At 47.9% G+C, this 27,217-nt stretch overlaps 1 pseudogene; it reads right to left on the bottom strand.

Moving 5' to 3' along the window:
• Positions 1-20,711: 20,711 nt before the first annotated feature.
• LOC142567576 (uncharacterized) lies at positions 20,712-22,516 on the bottom strand (annotated as a pseudogene).
• Positions 22,517-27,217: the final 4,701 nt, after the last annotated feature.

Below are 27,217 nucleotides of genomic sequence, written 5' to 3'. Positions count from 1 at the left end.
CCCTGAAGAGGCTTCATATCTCTTTATAGTACTCCTAAGAGATACTCGTTATCTCCTCGAGTGGTATCACAGAGAAATACATGAAAATATTTTCCGGCCAGCCCACTTCCGCACTTACCGCGAAAAAACAATCCCGCGGACGGAAGCATCCGGTGTCAGATATCCACACGTGTACAGACAGATCGTGCCATAATAACTGCTCTGCATCAGCACTCGTCATACCACATTTGACGTTACAGCAAACATTTAAAATTTGCCGAGTGACATTTTGCACCGTCGCTCAACGTTTTGTTATTACTATAGGCGCTGCCCTTCATAGCATCAGTAGAGAATGTGCGCACAGGGGGAATTTTTAGTGCTTCTCAAGCCGCACTCGCCTCACTAAAGGGCATAGACAAAAATGTGTTGGATACATATTTATTGTACGAAACGATGAAAGAGCTCACAAGCACAAGTGCAAAAAATCACGTTATAGCATGTCAGTGGACACCAGGTCACTGCAATTTTCCTGGAAACACCACACCGGATGCGGCTGCGAATTGGGCACACAATAGTGAGAAAAAGATCAAACCTTGCTGTTTCACGTAGCGAAGTGCGCTTACTCCTGGGACAGTTATCCTGTCGTCTCAGCAAAAATACAGGGTTTGATCAACAGCCTAAACCTTTCGAATTATCTTTTATAGAACCACGTGTAGAAACCATCACTTACGCCGAAAATTTGAGACATTGCTGCACCGCCTGTGACTTGGTAAGGCATACACGCAGCACTTTTTGTGCAGGATTACACGTGCCCCTAGTGCGAAGTGCTCGTGTGGCCACCCGGACGAACGTGTTCACCCCATCCTTCTCGAGTGCCCAAAGCAAGAAATTGCAGGACGAAACTTGAGGGCACATCTAATCCTATTAGATCGATGACCATTCACCCTAAAAAAAAATACTTGGCTCTTCGCCAACAGCGGGGCTTCAGAGAAAAGCACCAGTCGCTTTAAAAGTTTTTTCAGACAACACCGGTATCTTAGATCTATATTAAGTTTCAGTGTCCGCTTAAAGGTACATGTATGATGCAAGTGTGTGCATGTTACTTTGTAAAAATGTTATGTAGTATGTTATGTAAGGGTATACTTAAGGTCTGTGCACTCGCCTGTGAAGCTGAACATGTTTATGTGTTCTCGGACTATACGATACACGTGTGTTTACATGTGCAACTGTATACACGTGCACCGTCTGTGGGTTCCCGAACTCACGTACAAAACTTTGAGACATTTCTGACTGTCTGTATTTGTGATACTTTTCTGCCGCATTTGGTTGCGAAGTCTGTGACAATATTTTTCTTTGCCAAACGACAAGGAGTCGTCGGTGCCACTTAAAAGCGCCAACCTCTCTTATTACATCATGTAAATAAAGAAAAAAAAGCGGATAACATCTGGGCTTTGGCGAGCACACTGGTGGTTTCGTTTCAATGTTGTGTGTCGTAGGCGTACGTAGGAGCTGCCTATAACCGAATAGAAATGTAATAAAGTGTCCTGCGAATTAAGTAGATTAGTTATTCATTACATAAAAGAAATTAAATGGAGGGGGGGGGGGGGCTTTAACGACCCCAAGCAACAAACGGGCTGAGAGGTGCCGTATGCAGCTCCAGAATAATTTTGACTACCTAGGGGTTTTTTTTTACACGCGGTTAAATCTAAGTACAGAGCATTACCGCTTTCCTCCCACATTAGAATGAGACTGGCGAGGCCGGACATTGAGCCCCCGACCTTGCGCTCAGCAACGCAGCGTCGTAGCCACCGTGCTACCGGGGCGGTTCGCGATCGCAGCCTGAAAAAGCATCTGTATAAACGTTGCATCTGTGGCATGTGCAGCAGATGACAATCTGGACGAGAAACGCACTGCATGCATTTACCTTGTTTTGCCACGGTGCCTTTAACATTTACAATTGTTAAGCAATTTTTCGAACTACACGCATTAATAACGGTGCTGCCACAGTGCCCGAAGTGGCGTGCGACGTAAAGACGCCGAGAACGATCCGTTTAGAGGATGAGGACATGATGTAACAGTAAAAATGCACGAACATATCAATATATAATCCAAAGCGGAACGGTTAGGCGTATACAAAAGCAATGTGGAGATACAAAACTGCGCCATCGGGCGTACCATCGCTAACGAGCCATAGTTACCAACGGCTTCGACGTTTCTGTTCCCAACGATGCGACCTAAATCGGTGAAATTGAGCAATTTCGTCTCCCTTCCTCTATTTGCATAACCACTCTTGCATCCCAGGACAAAATTTGCTTTAACATTGTGTGTCAACATAAAGTCACGGTACATCGGAGGTCACAGTTAAAGGAGCTATCAGAGCGTGACAGCAACGTGATACGCGTGCCATTTTCTGAAGCACCTTGGAGAAATCAAAATGATACAACTAGCCTCATTTATTGCGCTTCTTCTTTAAGCGATTTCTAGGCACTTAGGAAGGTAGATTAAGTATTGAATGTAGCCACACACCAACTAATCAGCAGAATTAAAACGCATTGAATTAAGAAACGACGCCTAAAGAAACCAGTATAGATACCGTACAATTTGTTGCATAATCTTGCAGAGTGGTTGAAGGCAGAACAAATGGTTGGAAATTAAAATGCAGCAGAATGACGAAGATTTTAGCACGCGTGCCTTGATTGAAAAGCGTCCACAAGACTAGGAGCAGCCGCCTGTTATTCACTATTTTGTATGCGAAGGGAGTAACAGAATGACTGAGCCAAGGAAAGGCGCGGGCGTAGGCATACTCTATTAAGCGAGGCATAAAGTGGCAAAGGGTAAAATAGACAATGTAAGGAGCAATAATGGATTAGCGGAACATGGGAATGAAAATCAAAGGGGCGTGGAGTAGCTTACCAATGCACAGGTAGTGATAGCTGCGATAAAATTAAAGAAATGATTGACTGTATTCTGAGTGTTAATATTGCGTTCAGAATATTAAACCTGGTTAAACTAGTAGGAGATATGAATGTGCACAGCATGGATCTGCATATACTGATTACAATGCTTGTCTAGCGCTGGATCTAGGTTAGAAAGAGAACCTTGTAGTAGCTAACAGGGGGTATAAGGGTCATGAACTGGTAACGTGGCAATGCGGACGTAGGCAGTCATGTATCGATTAGGCTTAATCCCAGAAACGGTTTACGAACGACTAGATCAAATGACGATATGTGAAAAAAGGAAATGATAGCTTGAGTAGCGGTCATAAACGTGTAATCTTAAGCTTTGGGAGAGATACCGACGAAAGAGAGGAAGCAACAGCAGTATAATACTGAAATGTGAATTAAACGCAAACAGCAGACATTGAAAAAAGTATACAGCAAAAAATGGAGGCCCTTCCTACAGCAGTCTGGGTTTACAAGGAGCTGTCAGACGTCATGAAGCCGCAGGAGATAAGATAAACACGGCTAAAAATTAGTTGTAGGGAAAACAGAAAGCCACATAAGTGGCCGAACAAGGAAATAAAGGAAGCTATAGAAGAGCGTAAGCAGGCGTCTAGGGATTATTGAGAAGAGAAATAGTTGGGACATACCGGGAAAGTGAACTAGTGCAAGGAAAACATCTATGTACAAGTGGACATTCGGTGCATGACCTCTTCAAAAGAAATGAAAGTGCACCGAAAAAGATTCTGGAACCATGTAAGGGCAAAATGAGCACCAACTAAACATTCACAAACGTTCTTTTGTTTTTGATAAAAGATGATGACGGTAATGTCTTCAAAGGAGACGACGCACTGCGGTATATGAGGGACATTATTTGTGATAACTTCGGCAAGAAAGGAAGTGTAGTCCACACTCGACCGATCCAGCAACACAGTAGTCTTAGAGGTCAAAATTTAACGTTGAAACCTTTAACTTAAAAGAAAGTAGTAGAGATACTTTTTCTAATGATATGGCAGCAGGACGATATTAAATTCTAATACAGCTATTCAAACAGTTGGGTCCGAAGAGCAAGGCACAACTGGCTAGTGCCATATAGCAACTGACTAAACCAAAGAAACTTCGCATTGGGTGGCGTAAAAGAAGAATGAACCCTATTTATAAGGGCGAAGGTAATAATAGTAAGGCGAGCTCGTAGAGTCTAGTTACAGTAATGTCGGTGATGTACACGTATAAGGGCGATGCAAGCTAGAAGATTAGAGTTGCCGAAAGGAGCGGAGGAAAATGATGTACTGGGGGAATTCGAATATGGGTTCAGGCCAGGGAGACTCGTAGATGATATCTTTGTACAACCTCAGTTCACAGACATTCCAATAGCTCAGTATACACCTTTAAGGATAGCATTTCTCGATATTCAGGGAGCTCACGACAACGTAGCCAGGAAGTTGCTATGGAACATTCTCAAGCCCGACGGTACAGTTGACGATATTGCGATGCTCAGGAAGATATATACAGACAACCAAGTACAAATTGCATGGGATGACCGAAAATGCACCGAAGTAGTGGAAGTTCCCCGAGTACTGGGGCAAAGATTCCCTCTGTATCCATAGTTGATCACGCTTTACTTCAAGAGCATGAAAACACGGCTGTAAAACCGTGAACTGAGTTTTGGTTTATCTTACATCCGGCAGTGAGCTGAGGGTTCCGAGGCTGATGTACGCTGACGATACAAAGCGGAGAATGCCAGAGATTTACTCAGAGAATTGCGAATACAGGAGGCAATGAAGCGACATATCTAGGCCTTAATTTCAGCGTACAGAAACCAGTAATTATGATCTTCCATGAGGAGACGAGTAATGACGTGGTATCTATTCAACAGCAAATCATACCCCTTGTAACTATTGACTGTGAGGTCATGCTACAGGTGGCAGCATCGACGCCGTGTCAGTGTGAATAGACCGTCGACGGCGTGCATGGAAGAGTATAATGGGGCGGCGCTTTGCTGTGAGCAATTTTGGCCGATTTCGTGGCAATGAAACGGGCAGACTGCAGTGGACTAATGATATGTTGCCCTCTGGTGCCAGATTTGTGCTGGAAACATACAGCACGCTACTGCTATAACTGAATGAAGCGCAAAATATAGTTTGTTTTGGTATATTTCCTAAATTGGTGCTTTACCTGCGTGTGCGACTTATGTTCTGCCTACTCTGTTGGCACTGCTGTTGCGCAACTCAATTTTCCACCATTCTTGAGCAACTTTCTACCATTCACGAACTTAAACTAGCTTAAGGTAATGTTTACTCTATTTCCCCGCTTGTACGCGTACTTAACCGCCTTTTATTTATTTTTTTGATTATCTGACCAATACAAAATAGTTATCAAGTTTGCGTGCATGAGGCTGGTCCGAAGAAGTTCTGCCTGTTTTGAGAGCCAAACTTCCTACTTTGGTTTTCTTATTGAAGCAAATAATGGTCACGCCCTTCCGCCCATCTAATGCCACGTAAAGAGCGTATTATTACAATCGGCAGCAACTCAGTGTTATGACGCCCTGCGTCTAGCGACTGCAATGTTACACATCATCTTGTAAACATCTAATTTCACTTCGATTTTCTAGCAGAGAATCAAAGTAACAGAACACCAAATCTCACTTGCGATGCAAAATTGTTTCTGGGCAGTGGGATGTCACATAAAGGAAGGACACCTCAGGAACTTAGCGCAACCACTAAGCTATGGTCATGCATTTATGCGCCTAAGATAAAGTCTATCCTGAGATATCGCATTGTTTCCTTCTGCTGAGAGATCATTATGCCACCTCGTTCGTGTTTCGTAGTGTCACATTGATTGCGGAATGATCAACCCATCGCGAAAAAGAATCTCTAAGCGCTGCATTTACGTCTCGCAGCGACAATTTGTTTAAAACGACACCAAATGCTTCTACTATATATATGGCTATATATACCATATATTCATATATGTATATGGCTCAGAACCGGGGTTTCGTGGCGTTTGTGTGCAGAAACTATCATCATGTGGGCTGATCCTCCTGATACTGCAGAAAGGGTCCAAGCTCAATAAATGGAACATACCCCTGTGCGCTCAGGGACCTGTAACGCGCGCTTGAAATACCCTTGTCACATGTGGGACCCAAAGAGGCCCCAGGCACCCGGGTAGGGACAGAAGCTTTTTTAAAAAAAAAATGTCTTGTACAACTTTTTCAGAAAGGGCTGTTAAAAAATTCTCGTCGCCAACCGCGCGTACGCGCTCGGGCCACTGCTCGCGTGTTCATCGTCGTCCTGTCCTTCCACAGCTGACTCCGTTGTGCAAAAAAACTAACATCATCGGCAATGTCTCGAGCGTCGTCGTCCTCTTCCACACCTGGCTCGTTGGCGCCCCTCGGCGCAACCGCGCGAACGCGCTCGTGCCACTGACCACGCGTTCGTCGTCGTTGTCTTCCTCCACAGCTGGTTCCGTTGCTGCTCATCATTACAGCGTACAATGCCACTTCTGTCGTCGTATCGGACCAGATCATGTTGGTTGAGAGGGCGGTCGCAGTCAATACGTCGTATGGTTGCCCGTGAAGAGGGAACCACTCCTGCAAGTCAAGCAACCTTACGCTCATTAAAGATGTTTTGTCTCCCTCTCGTAATCGGGAGGCCGCGTTTACGGGAGTATGAGCCATTTATTGCCTTACGGGACAAACACATTTATTAACACAGGTGATACGCGAATGTGTGTGCGTAACTATATCGTCACAATGACCAAAGATCAGGGCAATATGTTTATACCTTTGATCAAAATTCTGTGTCACCTCTGTGGTGCACCAAACAGCCCCGCTAGTCGTCCACCTTCACCGAGTGTAATGGCTCATGAATTTTCGCGATGTGCCCAAAACACAATGAGGCAATACACTTGAAATTACTATGACGAACGGAGGGCGCGAGGTTCACCAACGTGCAGTCCCTGATCTTGATTATAGCGCAAAGACAACAGCGAAAGGTAAATGCTTCCATACATCGTCAAAAAATGCATACAGCCATTCACGATTGCGCTGCAACCACGCAGCAAACAATCTTTAAAGGATATGCACGTCGTACGCGCACATGTAAACATGCAGTTTAGAAGACGACGCGATTCGCCATCCACACTATGCGTAGTTCAGCCAGTGTCCGCCAGGAGACGACTCCGCTCAAGCTCGCGGCAAATACAATACACACAGGCAATACAGGCAGTGATATAACTGTACAATCTGAAGATAGAGCTTTTAATAAAAAGAGAAAAGATCAAGAAGAAATAGGCAAAATGCGACACTGCAATATATTCATAACATAAAAAGCTAAAGCAGGCTAAGTGACCTATTTGTCGCAGCCCCGTTTCGAAGGAGATGCCAAAAAAAAAAGATCATCATCATCACCGTCATCACCAGCACCACGAGCAGCTGTACGGGGGCCTGTCCTTTCGTTGCAACCGCAAGTGTAGCACTTGAAACTGCCATGCATCTAAATCAGGAAGGAAAAGCACAAGCGGAGGTGATGTCGAGCTAAAACGGAAAGTGGCTTCGCTGCGGGTGGTTCCGAACGGCAGTTGAAGTGGCAATACATGGCTGAGTGAGGACAATCACGTGCAAACACACACTGGCTCCTGTTGAAGGACGGACTACGATAGCTTTATCGGCGGTGTCTTAACCAGTGATGCCGCAAAGTTCCTGAACCTAAAAAAATGTCATTCCCACTTTCAACTACACAGTCACCAATTTCTGTAATACGAAAACTCGTGGAGCTCGCTAGAGCCACGGCGCAGAGCTCCTTTGAAAAACCACCGCATGTTCACAAAAAAATGTGATCCATCGCTTAGGTGCCTGCTCCTACTTGAGTACATAATCGATAGCACTATGCGGTGTAGCAACTTCCGATTGTGTTTATCTCACCATGGGAGATATTTAATACAGTAAAACTGATCTTTACAGATGACTATTTGCACGGCAGATGCTTGCGCAGTAGAGCGTTTCAAGCAGATCAGGGTGTCGTGATAGTATGACTGCGACAAGAAAAGGAAAACAAAATGACTACCTGTGAAGACAGTGAATACATTACACCTTTCTTGACAATACCGTGAACGGAGAGATGCACAAATGGCCTGCTGAGGAAATGCAAAGCTGAAAATCGTCGGGCAGCGGCTATGAAGCTGGATATAAGGTATAATGAGTAATGGTAACACTGAAAAGTGCTACCTGCGGTCTTCACACTTACAGGGAAGTTGAACGGTGAAGTTGCTCCAGGAAAAGGTGCCGAACGTGAGTACAGAACAGGTAAATAAGCACGTACTGAGTGATCTTGGGCAGCGTCATTCGTTGCGGCAGTTGAAGGGCATCGCGGAAGCCCGAGGCATGCCTCTGACACTTGGACATTTATGCTTTGTATCGCTAGAGGACTGGCCTTGCATGTTTTGGGCAATCAGGGAAAGCTGAAGGGGAGAAGCCCCACAGAGGGCGCAGCATGCCCCGGAAAATACATAAGTAATCCCCACGTTTTTTACACGATGTACTTGAGCAGGTAAACGATGTAAATCAACTTCTTCGAAAAGCAGCATGAGGACTACGTGACAGAGTACATTGAATATTAGCGCCAAAAATTGGTGGGCTATATTCACTGCTTGGTCATTAATGAATGTGGCGTACAACGTCGTGGATTTGTGACAAGAGCATATGTTTACTCTGATCCTAGTCCTCCTAGATACATCTGTTTCGCCGTAGTAACCTTTCCGTTCTAGAACGTTGACAAGGGCTGAGAAGAATTATGCCCAGCTTGAGAGGGAAGCCCTTGCTCTTGTGTTTGGAGTGTCCAAATTCCGTGATTACCTCGTAGGCCAAGAATTCGTATTGGTCAACGACTACCAGCCACCCGTGGGCCTGCTGAAAGCGGATCGACTAACTCCAGCATTGGCAGCCGCCAGAACGCAGCGCTGGACGCTGTGCGTAGGGGGATTCCGCTTTCAGCTTCAATACTCTCCTGGTACACCACTGTTCAACGCTGACGCCCTTAGTGGACTGCCGCAACGGACGCCTTAGCCGAGGCCACTAGAAGCGGACCCACCAGACTATCTGCTAGCCTTGACTGTGTTCGATGAGAGAACTTTGTTAGTTGAGGAGCTAAGGCCGTCAACTGCAGATGACCCTTCTCCGAGTGAAGTTATGCGATTCACTAAGAACGGTTGGCAGCCCTGCGCAAAAGAGTTGAACATAAGCATCGCACCCTTTTTTTGACAAGGAATTGGAGCTATTTTTGGCTCATGGGTTGTTGTAATGGGGCCGTCGAGTAGTCATTCCGATGGAGGCGCGACGTTGCATCTTATACCTTTTGCATGAGACGCACCAAGGATCGTCCGTTATGAACGCTGTCGCTAGATTGTCATTCTGGTGGCCAAGGTTAGATCGCGAAATAGAGGGAGTGACAGCGTCATGTCAGAACTGTGTTTAAAACCTGCCCATGCCAGCTACAGCAACGCCAAAAAGCTGGCCCGCTACTGTTGAAAAATGGGCAAGAGCACATATCGATTTTGCTGGTTCTATTGCAGGGAAGGTGATACTCGTGGTCGTGGACGCATACAGTAAGTGGATTGAAGCTGTGATACACCGACAAGCAAACGCTTCATGCAAAATCAACTGCCTGCGCGGTATCTTGTACAGATTTGGCGTGCCAAGAAGCATCGTATCTAACAACGGAGCGCAGTTTACTGGTGACGAGTTCACTACTTTTGTCAAGAGGAACAACATTACGCATCTGCCCAGAGCTTTGTATCACCCTCAGTCGAACGGTCTAGCAGAAAGGGCAGTCAGGGCAATTAAGGACGACCTCAAGAATATTGGTGAGGGGCGGTTGGAAGATAAGCTAAACAGGCTGCTTTTCAATAACAGAAGGACACCTAACAGCTCTCGAAAATCACCGGCAGAGCTGCTCTTCGGATATAAAACCCGATCCCTGTTTAGATCCATGTTTACCCTGTACACGCAGGGCCAGTCAACGAAGCTGACGAGTGACCACTACCATTGCCTGAAGCGGCCGTGTACACCCGCAACTTCGGAACGGGTGAGAAATGGAAGCCAGGAATTTTAGTCTACAACAGGTTCTCGGATGGCTAGCATAGGAACACCGGCCGGATTAGTAAGAAGACATGTTGACCAGGTACGGAAATGGGAAGATGTGACGCCAGCGCTTGCTACAGATCAAGAAGCGGCAAATCGAGCATCAAGAACAGGTACTCCTAGCAACCACCCACAATCGCCGAGACCGTCAGCTGAACAAGGGGGTATAACAGAACCTGAGCATGAAGTTCAGCCGGATCTCGCAGGGGATAACGCTGAACCTGACAGATCCCCAAGCCTTGCGGCGCTCTACAAGTCAAAGAAAGCCAGTACAGCGACTTCAGTATTAAGGAAAGAGAGATGTTGTAAAGCGACGTCAGCCGCAGTCAGACTACCTTGCCAGCACTGACGGCACGTGCGTTCTTCGTTTGGTATCTTTTTTCTTTTCCTGTCTTCCCACTCTCTGTTTCGTATATATACGCTCCGGGACGGAAGCAATAAAGGTTCTTCTTCCAACCTTGGAACTGCTAGCGGTCGTATTCAGTAGACACGCCATGTATGTCGTAACTATTTAACAGGAGCATTGGGCTCACCAATGGGTGTTACACACCTGATGCCCACACATGCAGGTATCATCCGCGTAAACCTGCTTACCCTGCAGCATGACTGCGCGTTTTATTCTGGAGATGAGCTTGTCATGACAGCGTCCAACTGTTTTCATTTCACCGAGCATTAATTACATCTCAAATGTTTGTACACAATGTCCATGGGCGATGTGAAACAGCCAATGAATTAAAGAAATTGGTGCACAAGTGGCACTAAACATAAGCGTTACACCAGCTGCACGCATTGCGGTCGTCTATTTAACACACGCCTAAATTGCTTATCCATTTAATTTTGAATCTGGTCGTCAACCGACATAATATGCAAAGATGACTTCGGTCGGCTATATTTATACGGTTTAATATTTGATTCAGCTTCGCGATCTCCCTTGCTAACATCCCTTATACAGTTGAAAACACGGGGAAGGCGGGAGATGGAAATTCTAGAAGATGAGCAAAACGAGAACAAGGTAAAAGCGGGATCCAACGTTTCGACAAGTGTACTTGTCATATGTCGCCTTGAAAAAGACAAGTCAACTTGTCGAAACGTTGGCCCTTGCTTTTACGTTGTTCTCGTTTTGCTCATCGTCTTTATACAGTTGAATGTAACGTGAAATAAACGAATAAATACCCACTGCGGTAGCCAGCGGCTATGGTGTTGCGCTGCTGAGCTCCAGGTATTGGGCTTGATTCCAGCCGCAGCGGCCGCCTTTTCGAGGGAGCAAAATGCAAAAACGCTCGTGCACATAGACTTACGTGCACTTTAATAATCCCAGGTGGTCAAAATTAATCCGGAGTCCCCCACTACGGCGTGCTTCATAATCAGCTAGCAATTTTGACACGTAAAACCCCAGAATTAATTTTTTTCAACAAGTAAACGTTACCTCACCTGACCTAAACGATAATATTTTTTTGGATTAGCATGTAGATTATCCTGCGGACAGGCACTTCAGAGAAAAATTTGACATGTCGTCGTGTTTCACGTTTTCATAATTCCAGAAATGGCACGACGATGTGTCCTCAGAAAGAATATTGTGCCCTATCGCTGATGTGTTTCGTAAACAGAAGAAATGCCTCGTTGAGCTAGAACGCCGTCATATGCTCATAAACTCGAAGTCTGTAGTTAAGCAACTGTGTCGTGGCGTGGTTCCAAGCAATTTTTGCATACACTCGCTTTATTCATTTAAAGATATATCTTAAGGACGCTGTATCTTTTGCATTTTTGCAACTCCGAATTGTATTGGACACCACTGCACCAATCCCCGCGTTTTGAAGGTATTTATCACACTACATGTTTTAGCCTTCGCTTGGACAGTTTTGCATTTCGCTATTGCTTCGCGACTGATTACAAGATGAACGAATATGCAAACATCACATTTGAATAATAAATGCCCAATTTGCAAGACCGCTGGAATACGCTCGTCTCACCAAGTTTGGCGGAAGAGCATACCACAAAGAAACCAAACATGCAATCGAAGCGGCAGCCAACGCTAGGGTAAATGAATCTAAAGGACCATGCCTTATTATGCAAAAAAGAGGTGAGGCGTGCAGACAGGACAGAAGAGTAGAGAAGTGGACAACACAAACGCTGACTATCAACTGTAGAGAGTTGTCCACTTCTCTGCTCTTGTGTCCTGCCTGCACGCCTCACCTCTTTTTTGCATAATGAATCCTTACCAACTAGCTCATCTTTCTGTCGTTCTAAGGCCATGCCTTCTTCACTATTCTTATCGGGACTGCGTGGAGAAGCAGTAAAAATTGGCATTTAGGCTTCAGCATTCAAGATTTTGGCACACACGCACGCACGCACGCGCACCCCCCCCCCCCCCACCCCACACACACAAGCCATAGGCAAACCTACATATAAATACCTGGCTGTTCTGCTCGTAAAATTACATTCTGACTTGCAAACGTACAACACCTAAAGGAAACTAAAAGTCTGGGCACCTGAAGCGTGCTCTAAAACGAAGCTTTCTTTGCCTACCTTGCGTGCTTTGGCTTGCCGTCCTGTTATTCGTCGCCTGTCTAGCCGAGCAGAAGCAGTTCCTCCGCATAAAGGAATTATATTTTCAATGGCTAGTTTGGAACCCGGTTCCAACAGCGCAGCAGCCCGATGCTCTACCATTCTGCCCTTAGGCTACGGATGCGCATCCGCAAAGGGCGAATAACACACCTGCCAGCTTCCCTCACTCAAGCCAGCGCTTTGAGACTCTTGGCGCGTAAGTTGCGTCGCATAACAATAATTCACTGATAAACGTGAGATAGCGTGTCATGTTTCAACACATTTTAAAGCTAACTAAACCTTCCCAACGTGCTGCAAGGTCCGCCATCTAGGCTGAAGAAGGTTACGGGACGCGTTCGTCGCCGAAATCCGTTGCGCATTTCTCATCGTGATGAGCAGTTTGGGTTTCCGGCCCACCAAAGCTCCGCTTGCACCAATGCCCACTGTGCGTGGGATTTGCATATTTTGTATTTATTGAAATCTGTAGAGCCCTTACTGTCGTCACTTACTCCAACATTTTCCACCTGTTCCAAAACGTTAAAATTTTCACCCGTTCCTAAGTGCTCTATGTATGAATTACAGATATATGATTTCGGGATGGCACATAGGCCCGGCACCAGCACAAAATATTTTTTGAGCGTTGGACTGTAAAATAAACATTGTTGAATATCACAGAGTGTTTATATTCAAAAACATATTGACGGCCCCATATCACTCTTACATATAATAACGCATATCTCGACACCCTAACTTAATTTAAAGTGAGCTGTAGTGCAACTCGATAGGAAAAGGTTAAGTGGCTCTGTGAGCATGTTCATTCACCAAAAATATTAAATTTATATAAAATTGCAGTGACCATTAGCTTTATCGACAGTGTCTGCATTTCGGAAAATTGTGGAGGTTTGATAATATTAAAATGTGTACACCGTTTTGCTTTTTATGGTTATTTCTGGCGACCCCTTTGACCGGGTTAACATTGTTATCGAGCCAGCTCTCGGCGCAAGACGCACTTCTCGAAATTTTATGAACGTTGACACTCGAGCAACAGAGGCGCTTCTAATCACATTGCGCCCATGACAAGAATGACGTCCTTGAAGAAAACAAAACAGTCCCCTACCAAGATAAAGTAAACAAAGTCAATTTCTTAATAATTTCATCATCTTGGTTAGTGTCTTTTGTTTTATTCATGTTTTCTGCCCGAGCATACGTGATTTCGTCAGACTCTCGACATCATAGGGTTGGTGTGAACCTATATACGCGAGCAGTAGATATTACCCTCGAATGTAGGGTTATGTGGATAAATAGCGGACGGACTTGGCCTCTGTCTTCAGATTCGACGACCGGCGACCTTGCTTGTGACTATATTTGTCATTTGATTATTGCTTTCCATCCTTGTAATAAATTTGCCAAATAAAGAGTGCGATTCTTTATTTATGCATTAAGGTATATAGAGATGGCTTCCTCACTATCGCCACCTAGGGATAATATTAACATGCTGAAATAGTTGGACCTCTTGTTACATCATCTTTCGGGTCTTGTCTAAATTACAGTGCGCGGTTCCGACTCGCAAACGCGGCAGGGCCCTTCCAATGGGAAAGGAAGCGACGTCGCAGGCATCTAGTTAGAGGAGGCACTGGTTACAGTATACGCTTCAATATGAAACGCAGTAATCTACGTCAAATTAAAGATTGCAGGTTTATGAGCTTTTGCCTAATAGTTGAGGGGCACCAGAAAAAAATGAACAATTCCTTCTTTTATAAAGTCGAAAAAAAGCTCTCTATTGAGAGCGTACGTTCCACCGAAGGGAACCCATGTTTCCTTAATAAATCCGTTTGCGCAGGTCGTTCAGAACACGCTTACCTCATTTACGATATACCGACATCTAGTAAAGATGTCCAGAGACTGTTCGCTCATTGATATTCCCTTTGACAAGTGTCTGAAATTGATTATTTATCAGACGAAGAATCCGGCTACACACAGAGAGAAATCTGCATTCTCACTGTCACGCTTACCGCTCCAGTGCTTGCACAGTCGAAATCTAGTGATCCAGGAAGCAAACACAAAGTGGTGTGTCTTATCCCATACGTTGTTTCATTGTCGAGCATAAAGTTTAAGTGAGCCATGCTGAATTATAGCCACCCGCGTAGCATGTGCGGATTGGTGGGTTTCATTGCCTCGCCTCACGTCCATTGAGCTCCATGGCATGCTCCTACCAATATTCTAGTAGTTCAACGAGCTGATGTAGGCGGGGTTAGAACAACTAGGTTACAACCAAAATTCGTGAAGTTGAAACCCATCACAACCTCTAGCTCTGTGAGGTCGGACAATGATTTTTTTCTGAAACGTGGCTTCTTGTTTTCTTATGACCCTTCGATGGGCAGTATTCGGCTAAGACCCATTCCATATCTGCAGAATGGTTATCGTCACTAAAATGTGGCCACAATTTATCAAGGCGACGAATGACCCAGCCAGTGCCAGAAACCGCCAATCTGCACGTGCAACGGTAATTGTCGCGATTTACACTAAGAAAGGTGCAGTGGTTGCCTTGCTAACATGGCTATCGTTCCGGGCTTAACGAGCCTAGGAAAACGTGACGGCTTCTAAATATAAGTAATCGTAACAGTTGGAATAGGTAAATGCCAGAAAATAACGTAACACGCTGTTACTGCTCTTGAACCACATGGGTTTGTTTTTCCGCGAGGTATTAAGTGGGCGTGCATTGTCTTCGCCATGTTCATTTTCAATGTAGGACCAGCATGAGCCTCACGCATAGATTCTTTGCGCTCACGGAAACGGCTGGACCTCTATCACTCGGGCCGAAACATCAGCACGCGGAAGTTTTTGCGTCTCGACTCCGGCGAAATCCGCTCGCCCGTGAAGTCAACCTACGAGCATCGTGCCTAGCAGCAGTACGCTTCTACTTCTCAGCCACCACGCCGGGTTACCTCACTTTGGAGTTGCAGCCGTTAAAGCCGCACAGAAAACCAAGACGGCAAGGTTTGTTTTCTTTAGACACCCTATAAACAGTTAGGAATAACTTTCCCTCTTGTCAAGCCGCTGAACCTTTGCGCTCACTTATTGGCACGCAGTCAGGCAGCCCATTCCCGCGGAGTCTTTTGTTAACGTCGCACGTATCTTTCACTCTCTACTACAGCCGCAAGCCGTGTTGTTATTAGGAGCCAAGTGAACGGATAAAAAAGGGCTGGCCCTTAACGGCGACGAAACACTCGCCAGCAGACGCCTTCCTGCTCCTAAATCTACACATACCAGCTGCCTTGCGTCCCCGGTCACTCCAATACCGTGCCTTTCGTCCAGTGCCTCTTGCATTTCCAGCAACTTAATGGTGCAGCATTTCGCTGCGCTCGTGAAAAAAACAAACTGAAACGCTGCAGATAGAGCAACAGGACATTTGTCATCGACTGTTTGCTGCCGCTGTGATCAGGTCTGATGCGATAGAGCATTCTGGCTTATAATTATGCAGTACCTATTTCACTACGAAACACGACGATCAATTTTAGGTTATTCTGAATGGGATATACCACACCAACAAACAGAACACATTTTGAAGACTGGTCTACGCACGCACTCAATTTTCTGCTTATCCCATTTTTTGTGGATGCATACCAATTGTGCTTGATTGCGAAGCCGAACTGAGGACGTAATGGTAAATTATGAAAAACATACGAGGTCATCACATATTTAGATCACGCCATATAGTTGAATCAACATTTCTTTTCTTTAAGGCAGGAGGCGGCCTGCTCAACAGAAGTCGTGTTTGGAAACCTATACGACCTGAATAGTTGCAGCCGAGAACTAGCAAGTCATCAAATTTCGGTACATGAGGTACCTGAGTGAGGTTAGCCCTTGCTTTTAACCCAAATTAAATAAGGTCGTCGATAACACAAACCGCCAACAAAAATTCAATAAATTCATCGATAAATTAAGCTTCGGTCACAGGGTTCTATTATTCAGTAGCCGTCATGTTTGTGTCCCAACTTTTTGCCCTTTCATGCTAGTTTGTAGATCAACGTAGTTGAGCCTCTGGGCGAAGAAAATATGGCTTTGATTGGGCAACTCAGTTCTGTGAAAATTCGCAAGGTCGACGAAGTCTTCCTGAAAGGGAAAAAGTTCCATTCAACCAAGAATAATTCGGATTTGCGCCGCCGCGTGCTACCCTTCCGTTATAGCTCACACAGTACAGCGACCCACGTGAAAGGCGTCAGTCCCGGATTTGATCCTCGAGCCATGGAGAGAGAGAGAGAGAGAACAACTTTATTATAAATGCCTGCAGAATCGGTTAGGCTCCCTCCACGCAGGGAAGACAAGCTTTTACCGCCACACGGCGACTACGTCAGTCTCGTGCGTTGTGCTCCTCGAGGTCTTGGTTCCTCGCTACTTCCGCGGGTCCGAGAGGGCCGCCGCCCCCTTCCTGGGGTTGCTGCCCCCCTTCTCCTCGGTTTTGCGCGGTCGCTGCCTCTCTACAGCTGCCGAATCCTGCTGGACGGCCTTGAGTTGTGTCTCTTGATCATAGATCCTCGTTGCAGCCTCTAGCTGCGGCGGGATCGTCGTCGTCTTCTTGCTGGCTTCTCGCGGATTTACGCTACAGTCCCAAAGGATGTGAGCCGCGGTGGCTCTCTCCTTCGCGCACAGTCTACACACGTAACTCGCGTACATGCTCGGACACACGTGCTTAGCTAGCACCGGGGTGAGCAGGGACCCAGTCTGTAACTGTCTGTATAACACTGCCTCCTTCCGGGTAAGCGCCGGGTGAGGTGGTGGCATAGTCTGTCTGTTCAGTCTGTACCACTTCACTATTTCGTTGAAGGCGGTCATCTTGTCCTTGGCACTGCGCCGCGACCCACATTCCGAGTCGGCCGTGCTTGCAGCTGCGCGGTTGGTTAGTCCTCGCGCGGCCGAGTTGGCCGTCTCGTTGTATGGTTCACGTTCCCGCGTTTTGACACGTCACTGCCCATGTGGGCCGGAAACCACTTGATCACCACAGCACTTTTGCGTCCGATGTCCGATGCGTCCACAGCACTTTTGCGCGCATACTGCGCAAGGCCGAAGGCCTTGCGCAGTATGCACGCGGCTTCACTACATACCCTACCCTTGGCGTAGTTCTTCACTGCCGTTCTAGAGTCACACAACACTGCAGTGCATCCGGCGTCGGAGACGGCCAAGGCGATGGCCACCTCCTCTGCCCGGTGCGCTTCTCGAGTGCGGACGATAGCCGCGGTCTTCATTGCACCCGTCGATGCCCCGACAACCACCGCCGCGTATGCGTCGCTGCTCCGTCGATACTCCGCGGCGTCCACGTAGACGGCGCCTTCTTCTCCGGCGTGGAGGTCCACGAGAGCCCTGGCCCTCGGGATCACGTTCCTCGGGATCGGGCAGACTCTGAGCTTTCTGTTGATGCTATCAGGTATAGGTACGTCTTTCTGCTGCTTGCCTTCCCTCGGCTCGAGGCCAAGGTCCCGCAGTATCTGTCTTCCTGTTCTTATTTCAGAGAGACGCTCGAGTTGCGCCGTTCTCTGTGCTTCGGATTTTTCGTCCGGCGTGTTGTGGACTCCCAGCGCCATGAATTTTTCGGTGCTCGTGCTTCCGAGGAGACCGAGTGCCGCCTTATATGCCTTGCGTATGGTGGCGTCTATCTTGTTACGTTCGCTCGGCCTCCAGTTGTGGAAGGCGGCCACGTACGTTATGTGGCTAACTGCGAAGGATTGAACGAGCCTAGTCAGGCTCTCCTCCTTCATCCCCGCTCTTCTGTTGGACACCCTCTTGATGAGTCTCATTGCCGCGGCCGCTTGGCCCGCGAGCTTGTTGACCGTTTCACCGTTGACTCGGTTTCGCTGGGTGAGCAGGCCGAGCACTCGAATCTTCTCGACCTCCGGTATTACTTGTCCTCCCGCCGTTTAGACCGTGATATTGGGACGCTCGTACTTGACTTCCATATTCTTTCTTGTCCTGCCCGCTCCTGTCGGTGGATCGGTGGAATCACCAGCAGTTCTGACTTGGCTGGAGAGCAAACGAGTCCACCCCGCCCAGCTGCTCCTCGATGGCGTTGACCACTTCTTGCAGCGTTGCATCGATGTGTCCGTCGCTTCATCCCGGTACCTATAGCGTAACGTCGTCGGCGTAGATGGTGTGCCGGACTCCCGCTACTCTTTCTAGCCGGTTGGCCACCCCGATCATCACGAGGTTGAAGAGTAGCGGGGAGATCACCAAGCCCTGCGGAGTTCCGACGCTGCCCAGCTTCTTCTCGAGCTGCAGGTCTCCCGCGCAGATTTCGGTGGTCCGTTCCGAAAGGAAGTCTTTGATGTACAGGTATGTCCTCCTGCCCATGTTTAGCCTGGATACTTGAGCCAGAATACCCGAGTGCCTCACTTTATCGAAGGCGCTCTGCAAGTCCAGCCCGAGTATGGCTCTGTTGTCCTCGGTGCCCGTCGTATCGTCGATGATCTCGTTCTTCTGTAAGATCATGGCGTCTTGCGTCCCGAGTTTCTTCCGAAACCCGATGATGGAATTTGGGTAAAGCTCCGATTCTTCCAGGTAACGCTGCCACCTGTTCATGAGAACGTGCTCGAGGACCTTTCCCACGCACGAAGTGAGCGAGATCGGCCTGAGGTTCTCTATGTTGGGCGGCTTGCCAGGCTTGGGGATGAGAACTGTCTTGGTTGCTTTCCATTGCTTGGGCAGCCTTCCTTCTTGCCAGCACTTGTAGAAGTTTGTGAGTGTTTCGATGGCCGCTTCGTTGAGGTTCTTGAGCGCTCTGTTGGTCACTCGATCGGGACCCGCGGCGGACCTGCCATTGAGATCCTGCAGGGCAACTCTGACTTCCCACGTCTGGATGTCTCGATCGAGCGTCTCGTTCTCGTTACCTTGGTAGTCCGGGTGTCTTTCCGTGGGGGTGGTCGTTAGGTACTTGGCGTACAAGCGCCGCTTGACCTCGTCCTCCCCGTGTTCGCAGATTACCTTGTGTAGGATCCTGGCCAGGTTCTTGTGTTGGTGGCCCTTGGTCTTGGTTTCATCGAGGAGGTGCCGCAGCATGTTCCACGTCTTGCCCTTGTGCATCTGTCCGTCGGCTTCGTTGCACGCCTCGTTCCAGTGTTGGGTGCATAGCACCCTGCAGTGGACCTCGATCTGCCTGTTGAGCTCGGCGATCTTCTTCCTTAGACTTCGGTTGGTTCGTCGCTTCTGGCACCTCGCCTTTATGGACTTCTTGGCTTCTATCAGGTGGGCCAGCCGACTGTCCATCTTGTCTATCCGTTCTTCCGTCTCCAGCTCTTTGGTGGCTCCTTCCGTCGTCTCAACGACGTTGGCCGCCCATTGCTCGGTGTCCGTAATGTCCAGTTGCACCGCGGGTAGCGCTTTTCGAAAGGCGTCCCAGTCCGTAATGCGATGCTTCCTTATGCCGGTGTTGCCTTGGCCTTCGAGCGGTACGACGACCTCCACGATGTAGTGATCGCTGCCCAGCTCTTGGCCCGTGTTTCTCCATTTCGCTTCTCTCGATCTTCCGTCGGTTTTGACGAAGGTAAGGTCCGGAGTGGTGTCTCTCGTAGCCGATGTTCCGATCCTGGTGGGAAAGGCCGGATCCGTGATTAGGTTCAGTCTCACGTCGGTGGCGTCTTGCATCAGCTCTCTCCGCTTGACCGTCGTTCTGTGGTAGCCCCAGTCTTGGCTCGGAGCGTTAAAGTCTCCACACACTACAAGTGTATTGCACCCCGCCACTGAACTCGCCTTGTGGAATAGTGCCTTGAATTTCTGTTGTCTGTGGGACGGATTGCTGCAGACGTTCACCAGGAAAGTGCTCTCCTTCCTCTTCTTGCCCGTGATTACTTCCACCGTGCAGTGTTCGATGGCGCTTCTGCCGATCATTTCGTGTTCCATGAAGGTCATCCCTTTCCTAACGAAGGTGCAGACCCCTCTGACCTTGCCCTTGGACGTGTCCCTCTTGCTCGGCGGGCTGTCGTGCGACCGGTAGCCCGGTAGTCTCGGCCTCTCTTCGCTGTGTGTTTCTTGAATCATTATAACGTCTGGTTTCCTCGTTAGTTGTTGCAGCACCGCTCCCTTGCCGGTAAAGCCGTTGCAGTTCGAGTGCCAGACCAAGAGGTCTCTCACTGGCGGTGTGCATGCTGCTGTACGTGCTGTCCCGTCCATGATTGCTGCAGTTTGGCGATGATCTGTGCTTCCATACTTTGTATTTGCACCTGTATCTCTGTCTGCAGCTGTGCTTGCATCTGCGCCATCATGTTCTGGATCGTGCTCTGTATGTTCGTTGTCATCTGCTAAACTGTTTGCGCGAGCGCAGTGAGGCGTTCGTTGGTTACCTTGCTGGTCGCCTCAAGATGGTCGAGCCTGTCGTCCTGGTTTTCGATTCTCTCCATTATCTTTTGTTTCTTGGCGCCCTCTATGGCTCTCCTCTTGGGAGCCGGTTCCGCCGCTTTCGTGGCTCTCGGGTCCACCTCGACCTCTGGTTCGTCCTCGGTTATCTCTTCTTGTTTCCTCTCTTGTGCGGGCTTCGGCAGTAGCTTCTGCTGTTGCTGCATCGCAATCAATGTCGTTAGCTTCTCGTTGATTTCCTTGATGGTTGCGTCCTGTTCGGCGATTATCCGCTTTAGCATCTCGTTCTCGTCTCTCAGGTCTTTTACCACCCCGTTCTCTTCTTGGATCTTCTACGCGGCGTTTTGCGCTGGTGGTTGTCTCTTCTCTGCCATGTTTGCCTTGACTGCGTCGGCCCAGGCGACTCTCTCCCTCGACTGCGACGGTCTGTGGCGACTGGCGCTCCTGCCTCCCTTGCTGTTGTCCCTCTTGCGGCTGCTGTCGCGCTGCCTCGATTCCCGCGGGGTCTCTCGGCAGACGGCGCTCGCAGCGGCGGAAAGCTTTCTGGATCCGGTTGTTGCTGCATGGCTTCCATCTTGCGTTCCCATTGCCGTTTTTTGACTACGTACGGCATCTTGTACTTGTTTTTGCATTCCCTCTCGCCCGTTGGATGCTGTCCCCCGCAGAGCTTGCACTTGGGCTTGCATTCGCGTTTGTGATCCTCGCTGGGGTTCAGGATTCCGCAGCCGAAGCACACTCTGGTGTTGGGATTCGGACATACGTCTCTTCTATGGCCGACCTTGTCGCATTGCCTGCACACGTCAAAGTGCTTGCGGTAAAGCCCGCACCTGACTAATATCGAGCCATACTTGACGTAGTTCGGTACTTTCTGTCCTGCGAAGAGTACTATCACTGTGGTTGTATTGCCGATTCTGTGCGCCTCCACCGCTAGGGGGTTGCATGGGTTCACGATGTTTTCGGCTATCTCCTCCGGGGTGTCGTCTACGGCTATGCTTCGGATGACTCCCTTGACCGTGCCGTCCGGCGCCGTTCGATAGCCGCTGACTTTGTGTGTACTGCCTCCTATGTTAAGGGCTTTGACCTTAGAGTACAGCGTGGCACGCCTCTTGTCCGGGGTACTGACCACGATGATGTTTTGCTGCGCGTTCGTGCAGATGGTGTCTGCTTTGGCTTCTTCCTTCGTTACTCGAGCCGCCGTCATAACGGCCGATATAATTATTGAAACCTCAGTTCTCGCTACGTTGAGACCTCCACGTGGTCACATGACTATCTTGGTGTCCTCTTACGGCATGTCTATCGGCATCCTCGCCGCTTTCATTACCGAGGCTGCAACTCTCTTAGCAAAGCTGGCCCTAGTATTGCGTCTAGACTGGCGAGTAAAGGCTGCGGACTCACCATTTTCCTTGCTGGCCATGATCTGCTTGATGCGTTTGCCGGAGGCCAACCAGCCTTTGGCTTCTTCCGGTGCAATGTCCCCTCCGTGAACTTCAATGCACGTGCGCCCGCCGAGACTGCCGATGCTCAGCGCTGACGCCATGTTGTGTCCCATTGACTTGGCCACTTCCATTTCGGACGCCATCTTGGTCGTACTCGTCGCCGGGTTAGGCCTAGCGGCCGGGCCCGTCGCCACCGGTGGCCGTACTCGTGGTAGGCCTAAGTTAGGCTTAGCAAAAAGTCCGCACCGCAACAGAAAAAGTCCTCGTAAATCGAGAGAATCACGTACCGCTTGGTCAAAGGTGGTACCGGTCGATGCCCGGCACCTTCGCGCACACTTTGGTATCAATTATATCGCGGTAAGACATCGCAAATTTTTCTTCAAATTTGTAACTTGAAGCTTCGGGACACACGTGCGGGTGGATGAAGATTTTTCCCCTCCAGAGAAAATGGGCTTTGCTGCATTGTTTTTTTTTCTAAAACGGAAAAAGGAAAGTCCCCATGAGCCTCTGCCGCCACACTTCGCGCGAGCCCCCTGAACCACTACAATTGAGAATGTACAGGCAACCGCAAAAGTTTACGGGACGTAGGATCTGCCAAGAAACTGAATTCGCGTGCAGCATGGTCACACAGCCTGGAATTAAATGTTCCAGCATGTAGTAGCCTTCGTTACCTACACAGTGATTCACTGAGTACGAAATGTCATGCCTTAACAGAGCAGGAATTAACATTTGAAGGGGAAACCGCATCCCGTAAACTTTTGCTGTTGACTACACAATCTGTCGTATATCAACGCGCGGATGGCACGCCCAGCATAATTTTTTTTATTTGTCAACCTCAGGAAAGCGTCCATATCATTCGACATTCGGGAGATGAGAAAACAAAAACTGTGTGCAACAGGAGTGCGAATTTTGGTGTCGCTTCCGTAAGGCTTCCTAGCATCTGTTTCCTCCGAACACTGATGTTTCGCATTAAGGTTTACGAGATGCCTCTTAGCACTCTGCGCCGTTCTAGTCTTAAGCGCGCGTTCAAGGCAATCGGGAAGTTTATTTGCACGCCTTCGAATGACAGACTGTTTTATTCGCTTCCCTTGACGCTCATGACAGGGCCTCAAGCAAGCACCATAGTTGCCTGTTACTGTGTGTGCGTCTGTTCTCTGTATACGTGTGAGCTATGTGTGGATGGGTCATTGTAGTATGCAAACAACATATCCAGCATATATTAAATATTGTCTCTCTCTATCTCTTCGCCTTCGCACCGGTGTGTAGCTCATTCAAAGAGGAATAGTCTATAGCTTACGTCAAAGACCATGTGAGTTATGCACTTTTTGTGTCTAGCTCGTCATGCTTTCGTAAAATCTGACAGTCGACAGATTTGGCGAATGTAAGAAATATTTCCGTTCATAGCAAACGACACGTTAGAAAAACAACTACTGCGACCTTAAGAGAGTAGTAAACAGCAGGGAAAATGAGTAGTGAAAGCATGACGATATTTAGGTTCTATTTAGTTCTCGTTCATTTACACTGTAACAGCGCGAAAACCAGACGATGGACAAAGAAGAAACGCACACTGCGCTTACCTCCGCGTCTCTTATTTGTCCAGTATAAGGTGGATTTGATTTATTATATATATATATATATATATATATATATATATATATATATATATATATATATATATATATATATATATATATATACCGTACAACGAGCTTAAATCTGTACATTTATCATACGTACCGCATTTCATCCTAATGTATGTTAAGAGAGAGAGAAATCATAATGGAAAGGCAGAGAGGCTAACCAAGCTGAGCCCGGTGTTGAGGTTCTTATAATCGCATTCTGGTAGGCTAGGATAACGAATAGTTCTTGGCGTGTGCTGTAGCACTCCGCAAAATCTTTCTGTCACCGTGTGCCAACGGTCCAGGCATAGGAGATTTCTAGCATAGTTTGCGTCTAGTACCTGCAAAAGTCAACCTTGGTCAAGGTAGCACTGGCGAGATTAATTTTGTATGATCTGACACGTTATCGATGAGATCATTCGCACCAAGTGAGAGCTCATGTCAGCTTCATTAGATTATGAAGATCTTTTTCCGCGCGCAGTCTAATTCTGGCGACATCGAGCTACTGTGTACAGCGTGGTTTACGTACGGTTAAAGGGAACACTTGAGTGTAGATTTAGATGCGAATTTTTCGCGGTTCCAAGTGTCCAATATCCCTGTTTTGCAGCAACTCACATGTGGTTGGTGGCGTTGATGCCTTTCTGCACCCTTGTGCAGTGCATTATTATAGCATCAGCTGGCACTTGCAGCTGTAGTGCCAGCAAAGTGAGAATCGCGCATTACAGTGTTCCCTACAATAGCGGACGGCACCGCACACCCACATGATCTTACGTTGCAGCGTAATTCATCAGTGCTGGCAGCGCTGTAGCTCTTAAACAACGACTTCAGAAACTACAAAGTTACCCCGCGGCCACACAGAACCGCTAAATATCTTGTGCACGTCAGTGTAGAACGATACCAGCGCGAAGGTCCGCTAACGAAATATCGCCGCAAAGCTTTATGCCTGCAGTCTCAATTCGTATACCTATACGGCAAGCGCGATTCCCACACACTTGAATCATCTTTACAAGCATACAAGGCAATCGTCGAAAATCTGATCTGCGGCTCACGCGCGTCGGCTCCTATACATAACTCGTCGAAGGTCCTAGAGTAATCGCTGGTGCTCGTATACTTTCCACAAAGTACAACACTATTCGCGTCGGGCATACAATCTGATCACACAACGTTCAGCGAGAAAATACCCGACAAAAAAATAAGATTCGAGTAAGTTCCAAATCATGCAGGCACATCTTGCGCTGATCGCTAACATTACCGTGTCAACGGGTGAAATTCGGTCCCCGGAATAAACGAGAAACCAATACACGTGTCAATATCGTTATCCTCGAGCACATAGAATGACGCTTTCGCAGCATTTTATCTGGTAGTCCCCTCATAGTCACTGTAAGAGAGACGTTTAATTTCGTAAAGAGGTTTCCCAGTTTTTACGAGAGGTGCGACTGCTTTTCATTGTGAAATTTATTGGTCAGCAACTTTCCACCGGGTGTTAGTGTAACCATCTTTCACTACTACTAAACTCAACGATGTCACACTTCGGTGATTCATTCTTCGTTCTAGAATGATCTCTTCCCGCCGTGGTTGCTCAGTGGCTATGGTGTTAGGCTGCTGAGCACGAGGTCGCGGGATCGAATCCCGGCCACGGCGGCCGCATTTCGATGGAGGCGAAATGCGAAAACACCCGTGTACTTAGATTTAGGTGCACGTTAAAGAACCCCAGGTGGTCAAAATTTCCGGAGTCCTCCACTACGGCGTGCCTCATAATCAGAAAGTGGTTTTGGCACGTAAAACCCCATAATTTTTAATGATCTTTGGCCACGTGAGGGCTCTGATCACATAATACAGTGAATGTTTCAACAATACGTTGACTAATATCCAGTCTCTCTCCACTCTGTCTTCAAAATTTTTCGAGTCTAACTATTCTACTCCGGCCCCGTTAGGCAGCTCCGCATTCTTGGGGAATATGTATATGCTGCACAAATACATTGCTCTACGTATAATGCGGTTCACTGCTAAAGTGAAAACACAAACACGTGAAATGAGCGAGCCTACTTTCGCAGCTAGGCTGGAAAGATTCGCCTTCGCAGCAAACGACTTGCGGCAGTGGCTCTGGTTCCATTCTGGGCGCCCGGATTTACGCCGGTGCCAACAGCTGGCGCGCCACCAAATGGTGAGCCACGCGCTCGCGTGTCTCGTTTGCGTTGTTGAGTTCTGAAAGAATGAAATGTTATTTGAAAGTTTGAGCTCTGTTTCACTGTGCGGTGCGCTGACACTGTCCGCACTTCAGGAGAGAGAGAGAGAGAGAGATAAACAGAAGACAGGAAAGGCCGGGAGGTTAACCAGACGCACGTCCGGTTTGCTACCCTGCACAGTGGGAAGGGGGTATGGGGATGAAAAGAGAGAGAGGAGAGAGTACAGTCACCTACCAATCTGCGATTATACTATTTCCCGAACACTTTTTATTGCGAGAACAATTATATGGACACCCCGAGCGCATTTCCATCGTCGTCGTCGTCGTCGTCGTCGTCGTCGTCGCCGTGAAATTCAAGAAGTGCCGAAAGTGCTGCCTCAATCTCGCGCGCGCAAGAAAGGAAGGCGGGGAGGAAGCGCGCCAGGCACCAAGAGGAGGGGGGGCGGAGCGATCTATTTGAGCGGTGGCTGCGTATGGCACGGTCGAGTGCTTCCGAGCGGGCCATATTTTGAAAGCGATCTGCGATGGTGACAGAGTGACTGCCGAAAGCTTAGTGTGCGCTGTGTTCTCGCCGCTTAGTTCACGTTGAAGCGAGAGGCAGCACGAAGGTCAATTCCGGCGCTGCTGCTGCCGTGCTCCCTCGCGCCAATATTTCTGACAGCGAGTATGCGTGGCCACCAAGTGAGATGCGTTCATGTTTGCTTCTGCTCGCGTTACACCATGCTTGTTAATTTAAGTAGCAAGCGAATTTATACAAGTTTATACGGCCGATATAACTGCTATCCTTACTTCGTATACCTGTCCAATAATTTGATATCGCAATCAAGTCTTCGCCTTTCGGGCAAAACTGCGATTTTTTTTTCATAACCGCAAGATTTCTTGCATTTTCAGTGTTAATCTCCTTGGGGGTTGTGCTTTTCTGGTCGAAAACGCGTGAAGGCTAAAAAAACAAAAACAAAGGAATTTAAGCTCTATGGAGGGAATAAAGGCGAAGGGCGATAACACTACACAATAGAGAGTTTTAGTTTAGGGGACGCAAG

The sequence above is a fragment of the Dermacentor variabilis genome, chromosome 1 (genome assembly GCF_050947875.1).
Source record: "Dermacentor variabilis isolate Ectoservices chromosome 1, ASM5094787v1, whole genome shotgun sequence".
Taxonomy (NCBI): Eukaryota; Metazoa; Arthropoda; class Arachnida; order Ixodida; family Ixodidae; genus Dermacentor; species Dermacentor variabilis.
The sequence above is the reverse complement of the archived record's forward strand: the minus strand, read 5'-3'. Positions and strand labels throughout refer to the sequence as shown.